The following is a 457-nucleotide window of genomic DNA, read 5'->3' on the forward strand; positions in this document are numbered from 1 at the left end:
AAATTTATATTTTTGGTATTTGAACGGAAATTTTGGAAGCAGTAAGACTAACTGGTCTTAGATAAAGTCAGTAGGTGTTAAAAATCACAGAAGATTAGAGAACCAGAGGCTTAAGTGACTAGTCTTAAGGTTTAGGATGCCACTTCGAAGTGCTGGCATGCGGGCTTTACGGGGCCTGGTACTCAGTTACGCCAGTCCCGGGAGTGTCTGCCTGGGGTCTGTTTACGGAACAAGAGCAGAGGCAGGCCTGCACCCAGCTTCTGTACACTGCCTGGCATCAAGAAGTGTAGCTACAGGGAGTTCTTCCAAGTATATACTATTGCCAATGTCGAATGCTTATAAAATCAACACTTCTTAAAAATACTTAGATGTTTCATTAGCCAGTCAAACGTTTTTTTTAAATGTTACATGGTAGGGTAAGAACACAACTTAAAATCTTCCAAGTAACAAAACAAGC

Source organism: Suricata suricatta, chromosome 5, assembly GCF_006229205.1.
Source record: "Suricata suricatta isolate VVHF042 chromosome 5, meerkat_22Aug2017_6uvM2_HiC, whole genome shotgun sequence".
Lineage (NCBI taxonomy): Eukaryota > Metazoa > Chordata > Mammalia > Carnivora > Herpestidae > Suricata > Suricata suricatta.